The 13737-nt window shown below is 44.4% G+C and overlaps 1 long non-coding RNA gene across 1 annotated transcript; it reads left to right on the forward strand.

Annotated features, from left to right (window-relative positions):
* Nucleotides 1–8237: 8237 nt before the first annotated feature.
* LOC123180809 (uncharacterized) lies at nucleotides 8238–12375 on the forward strand. Its single transcript, XR_006491248.1, has 4 exons — nucleotides 8238–8531; nucleotides 9487–9607; nucleotides 10363–10471; nucleotides 11829–12375. It is a non-coding gene; the product is annotated as an uncharacterized lncRNA (long non-coding RNA).
* The last annotated feature ends 1362 nt before the right edge of the window (nucleotides 12376–13737 follow it).

The following is a 13737-nucleotide window of genomic DNA, read 5'->3' on the forward strand; positions in this document are numbered from 1 at the left end:
CCCCTGCGCCTAGGGTTGGAAACCCTAGGGTGGGGGGCGCCCCACTTGACTTGGGGGGTAAGTTACCCCCCTGGCCGCCGCCCCCCATCCAGATGGGTTCCTGGCCGGCGCCCCCCCTCCCAGGGGGCCTATATAAAGGGGGGGAGGGAGGGCAGTAATATAACAGCCTTGGGCGCCTCCCTCCTCCCCTGCTACACCTCTCCCTCTCGCAGAAGCTCGGCGAAGCCCTGCCGAGACCCGCTACATCCACCACCACGCCGTCGTGCTGCTGGATCTCCATCAACCTCTCCTTCCCCTTGCTGGATCAAGAAGGAGGAGACGTCGCTGCACCGTACGTGTGTTGAACGCGGAGGTGCCGTCCGTTCGGCACTCGGTCATCGGTGATTTGAATCACGGCGAGTACGACTCCGTCACCCACGTTCATTGGAACGCTTCCGCTCGCGATCTACAAGGGTATGTAGATGCACTCCTTTCCCCTCGTTGCTAGTATACTCCATAGATGGATCTTGGTGAGCGTAGGAAAATTTTAAAATTATGCTACGATTCCCAACAGTGGCATCATGAGCCAGGCCTATGCGTAGTTACTATGCACGAGTAGAACACAAAGCAGTTGTGGGCGTTGATGTTGCCAATTCTTCTTGCCGCTACTAGTCTTATCTTGTTTCGGCGGTATTGTGGGATGAAGCGGCCCGGACCGACCTTACACGTACGCTTACGTGAGACAGGTTCCACCGACTGACATGCACTAGTTGCATAAGGTGGCTAGCGGGTGTCTGTCTCTCCTACTTTAGTCGGAACGGATTCGATGAAAAGGGTCCTTATGAAGGGTAAATAGAAATTGGCAAATCACGTTGTGGTCATACGTAGGTAAGAAACGTTCTTGCTAGAAACCTACAAGCCACGTAAAAACTTGCAACAACAATTAGAGGACGTCTAACTTGTTTTTGCAGCATGTGCTATGTGATGTGATATGGCCAGAAGATGTGATGAATGATATATGTGATGTATGAGATTGATCATATTCTTGTAATAGGAATCACGACTTGCATGTCGATGAGTATGACAACCGGCAGGAGCCATAGGAGTTGTCTTTATTATTTTGTATGACCTGCGTGTCATTGAATAACGCCATGTAAATTACTTTACTTTATTGCTAAACGCGTTAGCCATAGAAGTAGAAGTAATCGTTGGCGTGACAACTTCATGAAGACACCATGATGGAGATCACGATGATGGAGATCATGGTGTCATGCCGGTGACGAAGATGATCATGGTGCCCCGAAGATGGAGATCAAAGGAGCAAAATGATATTGGCCATATCATGTCACTATTTGATTGCATGTGATGTTTATCATGTTTTTGCATCTTATTTGCTTAGAACGACGGTAGTAAGTAAGATGATCCCTTATGATAATTTCAAGAAAAGTGTTCCCCCTAGCTGTGCACCGTTGCGAAGGTTCGTTGTTTCGAAGCACCACGTGATGATCGGGTGTGATAGATTCTAACGTTCGCATACAACGGGTGTTGACGAGCCTAGCATGTACAGACATGGCCTCGGAACACACGCAATACACTTAGGTTGACTTGACGAGCGTAGCATGTACAGACATGGCCTCGGAACACGGAGGACCGAAAGGTCGAGCATGAGTCGTATAGAAGATACGATCAACATGGAGATGTTCACCGATCTTGACTAGTCCGTCTCACGTGATGATCGGACACGGCCTAGTTAACTCGGATCATGTTTCACTTAGATGACTAGAGGGATGTCTATCTGAGTGGGAGTTCATTGAGTAATTTGATTAGATGAACTTAATTATCATGAACTTAGTCTAAGATCTTTACACTATGTCTTGTAGATCAAATGGCCCACGTTGTCCTCAATTTCAACGCGTTCCTAGAGAAAACCAAGCTGAAAGATGATGGCAGCAACTATACGGACTGGGTCCGGAACCTGAGGATCATCCTCATAGCAGCCAAGAAAGATTATGTCCTAGAAGCACCGCTAGGTGAAGCACCAATCCCAGAGAACCAAGACGTTATGAACGCTTGGCAGCAGCGTGCTGATGATTACTCCCTCGTTCAGTGCGGCATGCTTTACAGCTTAGAACCGGGTCTCCAAAAGCGTTTTGAGAAACATGGAGCATATGAGATGTTCGAGGAGCTGAAAATGGTTTTCCAAGCTCATGCCCGGGTCGAGAGATATGAAGTATCCGACAAGTTCTTCAGCTGTAAGATGGAGGAGAACAGTTCTGTTAGTGAGCACATACTCAGAATGTCTGGGTTACACAACCGCTTATCCCAGCTGGGAGTTAATCTCCCGGATGACGCGGTCATTGACAGAATCCTTTAGTCGCTTCCACCAAGCTACAAGAGCTTTGTGATGAACTTCAATATGCAGGGGATGGAAAAGACCATTTCCGAGGTATATTCAATGCTGAAATCAGCGGAGGTGGAGATCAGAAAAGAACATCAAGTGTTGGTGGTGAATAAAACCACTAAGTTCAAGAAGGGCAAGGGTAAGAAGAACTTCAAGAAGGACGGCAAGGGAGTTGCCGCGCCCGGTAAGCCAGTTACTGGGAAGAAGTCAAAGAATGGACCCAAGCCTGAGACTGAGTGCTTTTATTGCAAGGGAAGTGGTCACTGGAAGCGGAACTGCCCCAAATACTTAGCGGACAAGAAGGCCGGCAACACCAAAGGTATATGTGATATACATGTAATTGATGTGTACCTTACCAGTACTCGTAGTAGCTCCTGGGTATTTGATACCGGTGCGGTTGCTCATATTTGTAACTCAAAATAGGAACTACGGAATAAATGGAGACTGGCGAAGGACGAGGTGACGATGCGCGTCGGGAATGGTTCCAAGGTCGATGTGATCGCCGTCGGCACGCTACCTCTGCATCTACCTACGGGATTAGTTTTAAACCTCAATAATTGTTATTTAGTGCCAGCTTTGAGCATGAACATTGTATTTGGATCTCGTTTAATACGAGATGGCTACTCATTTAAATCCAAAAATGATGGTTGTTCTATTTATATGAGAGATATGTTTTATGGTCATGCCCCGCTGGTTAATGGTTTATTCTTGATGAATCTCGAACGTGATGTTACACATATTCATAGTGTGAATACCAAAAGATGTAAAGTTGATAACGATAGTCCCACATACTTGTGGCACTGCCGCCTTGGTCACATTGGTGTCAAGCGCATGAAGAAGCTCCATGCAGATGGACTTTTGGAGTCTCTTGATCACGAATCATTTGACACGTGCGAACCATGCCTCATGGGTAAGATGACCAAGACTCCGTTCTCCGGAACAATGGAGCGAGCAACCAACTTATTGGAAATCATACATACCGATGTGTGCGGTCCAATGAGTGTTGAGGCTCGCGGAGGATATCGTTATGTTCTCACTCTCACTGATGACTTAAGTAGATATGGGTATGTCTACCTAATGAAACACAAGTCTGAAACCTTTGAAAAGTTCAAGGAATTTCAGAGTGAGGTTGAGAATCAACGTGACAGGAAAATAAAATTCTTACAATCAGATCGTGGTGGAGAATATTTAAGTCACGAATTTGGTACACACTTAAGGAAATGTGGAATAGTTTCACAACTCACGCCGCCTGGAACACCTCAGAGAAACGGTGTGTCCGAACGTCGTAATCGCACTCTATTGGATATGGTGCGATCTATGATGTCTCTTACCGATTTACCGCTCTCATTTTGGGGCTATGCTTTAGAGACTGCCGCATTCACTTTAAATAGGGCTCCGTCGAAATCCGTTGAGACGACACCGTATGAATTATGGTTTGGGAAGAAACCTAAGCTGTCGTTTCTAAAAGTTTGGGGATGCGATGCTTATGTCAAGAAACTTCAACCTGAAAAGCTCGAACCCAAGTCGGAGAAATGCGTCTTCATAGGATACCCTAAGGAAACTATTGGGTATACCTTCTACCTCAGATCCGAAGGCAAGATCTTCGTTGCCAAGAACGGGTCCTTTCTGGAGAAGGAGTTTCTCTCGAAAGAATTGAGTGGGAGGAAAGTGGAACTTGATGAGGTGATAGTCACCCCTTCCGTGCCGGAAAGTAGCGCAGCGCGGGAAAATGTTCCTGTGGTGCCTACACCGACTGGGGAGGAAGTTAATGATGATGATCATGAAGCTTCGGATCAAGTTACTACTGAACTTCGTAGGTCCACAAGGACACGTTCCGCACCAGAGTGGTACGGCAACCCTGTCCTGGAAATCATGTTGTTAGACAACGGTGAACCTTCGAACTATGAAGAAGCGATGGCGGGCCCGGATTCCGACAAATGGCTAGAAGCCATGAAATCCGAGATAGGATCCATGTATGAAAACGAAGTATGGACTTTGACTGACTTGCCCGATGATCGGCGAGCCATAGAAAACAAATGGATCTTTAAGAAGAAGACAGACGCGGATGGTAATGTGACCATCTATAAGGCTCGACTTGTCGCTAAGGGTTATCGACAAGTTCAAGGGGTTGACTACGATGAGACTTTCTCACCCGTAGCGAAGCTGAAGTCCGTCCGAATCATGTTAGCAATTGCCGCATACTATGATTATGAGATATGGCAGATGGACGTCAAAACGGCATTCCTTAACGGCTTCCGTAAGGAAGAGTTGTATATGATGCAACCGGAAGGTTTTGTCGATCCAAAGAATGCTAACAAAGTATGCAAGCTCCAGCGCTCAATCTATGGGCTGGTGCAAGCATCTCGGAGTTGGAACATTCGCTTTGATGAGATGATCAAAGCGTTTGGGTTTACACAGACTTATGGAGAAGCCTGTGTTTAAAAGAAAGTGAGTGGGAGCTCTGTAGCATTTCTCTTGTTATATGTGGATGACATATTATTGATGGGAAATGATATAGAATTCATGGAAAGTATAAAGGCCTATTTGAATAAGTGTTTTTCAATGAAGGACCTTGGAGAAGCTGCTTATATATTAGGCATCAAGATCTATAGAGATAGATCAAGACGCCTCATTGGTCTTTCACAGAGTACATACCTTGACAAGATATTGAAGAAGTTCAATATGGATCAGTCCAAGAAGGGGTTCTTGCCTGTATTGCAAGGTGTGCAATTGAGCACGGCTCAATGCCCGACCACGGCAGAAGATAGAGAAAAGATGAGTGTCATCCCCTATGCCTCGGCCATAGGGTCTATTATGTATGCCATGCTGTGTACCAGACCTGATGTAAACCTTGCCGTAAGTTTGGTAGGAAGGTACCAAAGTAATCCCGGCATGGAACACTGGACAGCGGTCAAGAATATCCTGAAGTACCTGAAGAGGACTAAGGATATGTTTCTCGTTTATGGAGGTGACGAAGAGCTCGTCGTAAAGGGTTACGTCGACGCTAGCTTCGACACAGATCTGGATGACTCGAAGTCACAAACCGGATACGTGTATATTTTGAATGGAGGAGCAGTAAGCTGGTGCAGTTGCAAGCAAAGCGTCGTGGCGGGATCTACATGTGAAGCGGAGTACATGGCAGCCTCGGAGGCAGCACAGGAAGCAGTCTGGATGAAGGAGTTCATTACCGACCTAGGGGTGATTCCCAATGCGTCGGGCCCGATGACTCTCTTCTGTGACAACACTGGAGCTATTGCCCTTGCGAAGGAGCCCAGGTTTCACAGGAAGACCAGGCATATCAAGCGTCGCTTCAACTCCATTCGTGAAAGTGTTCAAAATGGAGACATAGATATTTGTAAAGTACATACGGACCTGAATGTAGCAGATCCGTTGACTAAACCTCTCCCTAGAGCAAAACATGAGCAACACCAGGACGCAATGGGTGTTCGATTCATCACAATGTAACTAGATTATTGACTCTAGTGCAAGTGGGAGACTGTTGGAAATATGCCCTAGAGGCAATAATAAATGGTTATTATTATATTTCTTTGTTCATGATAATTGTCTATTGTTCATGCTATAATTGTGTTATTCGGAAATCGTAATACATGTGTGAATACATAGACCACAACGTGTCCCTAGTAAGCCTCTAGTTGACTAGCTTGTTGATCAACAGATAGTCATGGTTTCCTGACTATGGACATTGGATGTCGTTGATAACGGGATCACATCATTAGGAGAATGATGTGATGGACAAGACCCAATCCTAAGCATAGCATAAAAGATCGTGTAGTTTCGTTTGCTAGAGCTTTTCCAATGTCAAGTATCTTTTCCTTAGACCATGAGATCGTGCAACTCCCGGATACCGTAGGAGTGCTTTGGGTGTGCCAAACGTCACAACGTAACTGGGTGACTATAAAGGTGCACTACGGGTATCTCCGAAAGTGTCTGTTGGGTTGGCACGGATCGAGACTGGGATTTGTCACTCCGTGTGACGGAGAGGTATCTCTGGGCCCACTCGGTAATGCATCATCATAATGAGCTCAATGTGACTAAGGCGTTAGTCACGGGATCATGCATTGCGGTACGAGTAAAGAGACTTGCCGGTAACGAGATTGAACAAGGTATTGGGATACCGACGATCGAATCTCGGGCAAGTAACATACCGATTGACAAAGGGAATTGTATACGGGATTGATTGAATCCTCGACATCGTGGTTCATCCGATGAGATCATCGTGGAACATGTGGGAGCCAACATGGGTATCCAGATCCCGCTGTTGGTTATTGACCGGAGAGGCGTCTCGGTCATGTCTGCATGTCTCCCGAACCCGTAGGGTCTACACACTTAAGGTTCGGTGACGCTAGTGTTGTAGAGATATGAGTATGCGGAAACCCGAAAGTTGTTCGGAGTCCCGGATGAGATCCCGGACGTCACGAGGAGTTCCGGAATGGTCCGGAGGTGAAGAATTATATATAGGAAGTCCAGTTTCGGCCACCGGGAAAGTTTCGGGGGTTATCGGTATTGTACCGGGACCACCGGAAGGGTCTCGGGGGTCCACCGGGTGGGGCCACCTGTCCCGGAGGGCCCCATGGGCTGAAGTGGGAAGGGAACCAGCCCATAGTGGGCTGGGGCGCCCCCCATGGGCCTCCCCCCTGCGCCTAGGGTTGGAAACCCTAGGGTGGGGGGCGCCCTACTTGACTTGGGGGGTAAGTTACCCCCCTGGCCGGCGCCCCCCCTCCCAGGGGGCCTATATAAAGGGGGGGAGGGAGGGCAGTAATATAACAGCCTTGGGCGCCTCCCTCCTCCCCTGCTACACCTCTCCCTCTCGCAGAAGCTCGGCGAAGCCCTGCCGAGACCCGCTACATCCACCACCGCGCCGTCGTGCTGCTGGATCTCCATCAACCTCTCCTTCCCCTTGCTGGATCAAGAAGGAGGAGACGTCGCTGCACCGTACGTGTGTTGAACGCGGAGGTGCCGTCCGTTCGGCACTCGGTCATCGGTGATTTGAATCACGGCGAGTACTACTCCGTCATCCACGTTCATTGGAACGCTTCCGCTCGCGATCTACAAGGGTATGTAGGTGCACTCCTTTCCCCTCGTTGCTAGTATACTCCATAGATGGATCTTGGTGAGCGTAGGAAAATTTTAAAATTATGCTACGATTCCCAACAATATTTGCTCCTTTTCCAGCCCAGAATTTCAGCTGCCGGTATTTTCTCTCTTCATGTAAATCTTGTAAAATAAGAGAGAACTAGCGGGTCCACCCGCGCAATTGCGCGGCTAGAATTGATATATTTTATATTTTTAATAATCGACATGTTTTTGCTATCTTGCTTACTCATATGGACTTGTATTTTGTTTGTTCTTTGACATTCCACATAAGTTTTTAACTATTGTCAGTTGAACACCTTCATATGCACCTCCATATGAAATTTTCCTCTTCATAGTGTTGTTTGTGTTTAAGTTATCTCCATCTATAATTTTAGTTTGCCAAAAAATATTTTGTGTGAATGCCTAATATTTTCTCTGTTCGTTAGTTTTACTACATGTTCCTAATCCATCATGGAATACTGATTTCTATAGCTTTATTTTTGTGTGAAAATTTTGTAGCTAATTCACCATAATATATTTTGTACCTAATATACCCAATTGTGTAAGAAATCAAATGAAATCTAATCGAGTTATTTCGTATAGGAGTGAGTAAATGAAATAAAAAATATATTATTCGTTTTCACTTCATCATATGATAGTACAGTATAAGCTACAACCAGCTGAGTTATTTCACAAAAAAAGTTACAGCCAGCTGAGTTATTTCGTAAATAAAATAGTTACAGCTAGCTGGGCAAGCTGACACACCTTACTGCCGTACCATTCATCCCCTCATCCCTCTTCACATTCTCGGTCTCCTCCCGTTCCTTTTTCTCCATTCCTTCTCCGATCCATGGATTCATCCCAATTTGTTGCTAGATCCTGCCAAGGGTGGAGGACGGGGTGAGAAGGGGGATTTGCGGCGGAGTGCGGTGGCTGCAGGTTCTCGGCGGCGGCAGGTCCTCCAGCTTGACCACACGTTCCTGCTGCTCGCTGCCGCCGTCCATTGGATGGCCATGGAGCTGGGCCCCTTTGAACTTGAACGGTGGCTCTCCTCTAGGTAATATCTCCTATTCCCCTCCTTCTCCTTCCTTTCCAGATGCTTGGTCTGCTAGGCTCCAGCAATGGCGCGGAGTTTTGATTCTTTATGGAGATTTCCTATGGCTATGAGAAATTTGCTCCTTCATGTGAATGCGAGTGGCTGCACATATCCATCCAGCGTCCTACCCATGCATCAGTAAAGTTGGGAACGTGATTCTATTGAATGGCAGATCGGACCGAGGCTAGGGCATGCGTTCCAGCCGCAGATTCTGCGTCCCCTAGCAGCGAGGCCGCGAGGCAAAGTGGTCGCCTGCGAGGTCACCGGAGAATATGAGAGATCCGTTTCCTTGAGTGGTGCTGCTCTCTTGTTTGTGGCACTGGGCCGAGAGCTGTGCCGTCGGGTTCGACAGCCATGTTCTTCATAATGTTCCTCGTCGTATGTGGCACCGTAGTAGGGATGGGTATGACCGTCTTACTACTCTCTCATCATCCTTTGCATTCTTCTCTTGTTGGGCACAGTATATATGTACTTTAAAAGTTCATTTACTTAGGCTGTGTTCGGCAATAGTCTGCTCCTTCGCCAGGGAGCGAAGCCGGTGGAGCACCCATCTGACCGCTCGCCAAAATTGCACTGAGTGCCGCTCCGCTCCGCAGCGGAGAGATTCCGAACGACCTTTTAGTTGATCCATTAAATTTATTCAGAGATAAGGTTGAGTTACTTAGTTCTATGAAATTATAATTCAGACGATAAGCTCATACATTTTGTTGTTCATATAAGGACAATTTGTAGGATATAAATTATAGAGTTATTTATCTTGCCATTGATGTGCATTGTGTTGCTTTAGGGAATTGAGCTTCTATATTTTCTCAGTTGACATTCTGCCCAACTTTGATTATTGTCTCTTGAACACGTCTATATTAATTATATGAAGTGTAGTATAGCAAACGGTGTTAAATATTTCTTTGTCTTGTAGAGAGTCCACAGGAGGAGGCAGGTCGTGGGCTTCCTATTTGCTACTGTGGCAGCTTCCACCTATGTAATGTGCTACAACTTTGCATCATTCCTACTTTCTGCACACGGCTGATTCGTCACAGGTATGCTTCCCCTTATAGTTGGATAAAAGGTGTATTCTTTCTATTTGTTGTTACCATATATTAGCAAGTTATATTAATGATATGTGTTTTTAAGACAAAAGAAAAAGGCTTGTATTTATTAAGTGAATTTGGACCATATGTGTTAATTGATATGCAATAGAGTTTCCGCATGTGTTGTAGGTGATGCCTATAACACTGGAGCTTTTTTCATTGTTCTCATCAACTGAAAAGGCTAGGATAGAAGAGCTGTTACCAAGAACATAAAACTCACTAAAGTTCATGTCTGAATGTATTTCAAATAATAACAACGTGACATGCTTCTGATAGTGCTAACGTTTGACCCTTATAATAAGTGCCCTCCTTATATTGATCGATGTCATGTATTCTTTCTATATCTCCGCAAACGTAAATGGTTTACTTGGCGATTCTCATATTTTCCATTCAATGAGTTCAGCAATTTTGCTATACCACTTTTATTAGTGCAGAGTATATATAATATAAAAGTTCCTATTCAAATTAGTAGAATATACTTACCAGGTGTTAGAATTTCTAGATATATACCACAATCGTCGCACTAATACTTGTCAGTTTCCTCTGTAGTTAGTTTTTATCAATTACATGATCATTTGAACATTTTTGTGTAACAGATCTATTATAGCTATTGTCGTGAAAAATAAACTAAAGTTAGCAACCCGAAGAAACTGATAGACATAAAATAATATAGATATGGTTCCATTATAACTGGTATTACTCAGTTGTCACTACAGGCTTGAGAGTCTCGTTTTCCTCAAGAAGTGGTGATATCATATCTGAGAAGAAGTTTGATGCATTACCTAACTTTTCTGGGTTTTATGCCACATTCCAGTAAGTTCTCGTAATGTTCTCCTTTTTTTAAAATGTTTCTAGCGCTCCTAACGTATTGCTATCTATCTTGATCATTTTTCATAAACTTTCTTCTGTCGAGTGCCTGCATATATGGAGTTAGTCGAGTAAAAATATATATGTTACATTGATGAATAAACATGAATCATGAATCATTTGTTGATCAATAATAAAAGATAGTGTTCCATAACTGAAAGGAAGTTCTCAAGTTTTGGCTATGCATAGAACTGCATATATTCTTGAGGCACTGGCTGACTTTAGGCACAACCTTATTAAACTTATGACAAAACTATTAGATTTGTTTGTAAATTACAGAGGGTCATGTAACATTATTGGACTTACTGTTTGAATTTCTAGGCCATTGTTTAGGCCACAATAATTACATCCTCCTTTGAAAAATAAGCAAACATTCCACATAGTCTCGCTCTGGTTTCATCACCCCTAAAGAGGTCAAGCTTGAAAAGTGTTAATCTTAGCCTCAATGGTGGAATTCTAATTAAAGTTTCAGTATGCATTATGCACTTGCTCTATTTAGAAGCAGTCGTGTGGTAATATGAAGTTTTTTTTTTGTTACTATCGATTCGACATGCTTCATTTGGGTGAATAATCTAATGACATGCAAATTTGGAGATTAGTTTCTTCACGGTTAGAAATATTAATTATATTATTTCAAACTATAAAGTATAGACATACCTAAGCATTGTTTAACTTTATCTCCCTGTTTTTGCGTCGTGTCCTTGGTAGCAAACTCAGAGTTGTAATCTTGAAAACATTCTGATGGCCCTTTCACCCCCGTAACCTTTGTATTGTACGCAGAAAAAGTAACTTCATTTCTCAATGGGTGATGCTTTGTGGATTCCACAACCCGAAAAAATAATTTCGTTTCTCAATGGGTGATACTCTGTGGATTCCACAACTCTAAAAGTGTTGTATGCATAAATAGAATTTACATTTTCTTTCATCAGTATAAGTGTATCAAATTCCTCTGGGTAGTTGTGTGATGTTTTAATGTTGATAGTCACATGAATTGTTTGGGCATGTCAAAGCAAGCAAAATATTATTAGCAATTGTTTGTCTAAAACAGTAGAACAATCTGCAAATGAATATGTAATGAATAAAAAATTTCATCCATCAAAATCATATCGAGGCTAATGAGCTTATCGGTTTTAATCCCGCATTCTCAGTACTTTAACTTGAATGTTCTAGTTTGTCATGTTGTTGGTAAGCATTATGCTTCTTGCACACCATAGTTTTTTGGCTGCAAAAGGAGTCAAAAATTGTTAGTCAGTTGCCAATGCATCTTTTCTCCTGATAAGTGAATTAATTAAAATATTTATAGACCTTGATGATTCAGTGAGAGGCAGCTCTGAAGATATGTCCTGACTTCGTCGGTCGTCCTGATGCGGTCACATTGCAGTTTCGGCTGTTTGTCTGGCATCGCAGAACTCAAATTTGTTGGTGGTGCTCTGGTCGGGTAGCAGATTTGTTCTGCAGTCTTCGATTTTATTGGTGTTACGCTGCCCGGGTAGTAGATTTGTTGTGCAGTCTTCAATTTTGTTGGTGGTTCTCTTCCTGGGTAGTAGATTTCGGAAGACCTCGATTTTGTTGGTGGTGCTTTGGTCGGGTAGCAGATTTGTAGACTTTGATATGTCCAGAATTGGTTGACTCCGACTCTTGGGCGTCTGTTGGATGTGGTCGGCCGAGTGTCTTTCTATTTTGTTGCCTTGGCTGACTCCATCTAGAGTTTCTTTTTATCTAGAGTCCATGTGGAGACGTGGAGTTCTATTGATTGAGTCCCTCCAGATAGGACGGACCGGATCAAGAATTTGTACGTGTGTTGTTAAAAAAAGAATTTATACGTGTCCTATGTCAACACGTTTCCGCACTTTTGTTTATTTCCGAGTTCCTTGTCTATACTTGTACGTTGTCCTTCTAATCAGGCACATCCGGACATGTGAATCCGATTGATATGAGTTTGTGCCCAAGGGATGTACACGTGCCTTTTTTATTGGAAAGGCTGTATACGTGACACATTATAGCAATAGTTGTACATGAATAATATTGTGCGGTAACTTTCAGACGTTTACCTTTTTTTTTTCTGTTTTTTCTAAAGGTCCTATTGCTATCGTGACAACGTAAAAGTTCAATACCACTGGTGCATATATTTTACGATGTTACGTAAAAATCTTTAAATCTTACCCGTTGTTATTCTAATCGAACGGTGTAAACAATATTAGCATATGTGGATGAACATGATGGCTTATTTGACTCTTGTTTTAAGTATCTAATATAATAATATAATAGATAGATAGATAATAGATAATAGATAGATAAATAGATAGGCATAAGTATTGTGACATAATGTGTAATAACAACCCATAATGTAATAAATTTCAATATAAAAGCATGATGCAAAATGGACGTATCAAAGCTTCGGCGCACTCCTACTTGGCGCGCCAAATGTCGGATTCTGGGTTTCGGCAAACCCTTAAGGTTTGAACTCTCTCTCCCTAGCTCGCTCACTCAACGATCTCACGACCTAGCTTGTCGAACCCAAAGAACAAGAGACACGAGGGTTTATATTGGTTGGGGTTATCGTTGTGGTGTAATACCCTACTCCAGTGTGGTGGTGGTGGATTGCCTCGTAGGCTTGGGATGAACAAGTACAAGGTACGAACAGCCTCCTGAGGAGAGGTGTTCTTGAGCTCGGTGAACTGGTGCGTGTGAGGGTGGTCTGGATGATCCGCCCCCCTATGGTGGTGGCTAGTCCTATTTATAGAGGCCCGGATCCTCTTCTGAAATATTAGGCGGGAAGGGATCCCACAACGGCCAAGTTTGAAGGGGGACAACTAGTACAAGCTATCCTGATAAAAGGTGGTCTTCGCCTGCCAAAGGCTCTGGTGGTGATGCAGTTGTGGGCTCCGTGATGACCTCTGTCCTGCCGTCCTGCTGGTCTTGGTCTCGTTGCACCGATATGGAAACCTTTGTCTGACGCCTCGGGACTCCTCGCCTGCGCCTGCCTCTTTAGCACTAAAGAGGAAACTAGTACACTGCGCCCGCTGACGCCCGCCTGGCCTTGGTCGTCATGGCTCACGTCACGTGAACCTCGCGAGGTGCCCCTTGCATAGATATCTCCGCTCCTCGGGAGCCAGCCTAGTGAGGCCACCCCAGGGATGGTTGCTGCTGAAGATGGGCCGTACCAGGCCGTTGGTGGAGCCACGCCATGGGCCGCAGGCAGGCAAGTCTGG

Source organism: Triticum aestivum, chromosome 1D (genome assembly GCF_018294505.1).
Source record: "Triticum aestivum cultivar Chinese Spring chromosome 1D, IWGSC CS RefSeq v2.1, whole genome shotgun sequence".
NCBI classification, from domain to species: domain Eukaryota; kingdom Viridiplantae; phylum Streptophyta; class Magnoliopsida; order Poales; family Poaceae; genus Triticum; species Triticum aestivum.